Source organism: Propithecus coquereli, unplaced genomic scaffold, assembly GCF_000956105.1.
Source record: "Propithecus coquereli isolate 6110/MARCELLA unplaced genomic scaffold, Pcoq_1.0 Scaffold57, whole genome shotgun sequence".
NCBI lineage: Eukaryota > Metazoa > Chordata > Mammalia > Primates > Indriidae > Propithecus > Propithecus coquereli.
The window spans coordinates 2,929,536-2,929,842 of record NW_012151618.1 but is presented as its reverse complement, the minus strand read 5'-3'; positions in this window follow the sequence as shown (position 1 = coordinate 2,929,842).

Sequence of the window (307 nt, the reverse complement as noted above, 5' to 3'; positions counted from 1 at the left end):
TCCCCTAGGCCTCCAGACCGATCTCTAGGGTAAAATCACAGAACAATCCAGCTGAGGAACGGCAGAGTCTGTTAAGGGAGGAAAGACACTGTATGCTGAAGAAGCTGCAGGACCTCACTGACAGGTATGTACAAGTAGGAACTGAGAGAGTACGCATGGACTGGATTCTGTCAGTGCTGAATCAATGGGGAGGTTATACAGAATTAAGTACAGAAGAATTTGTCACTGTGGAAGTACTCTCCTGTGACACTGACTTTAACACCTGGTAAGAACCATGAGAGATACATTAACACAAAATTATAACGTC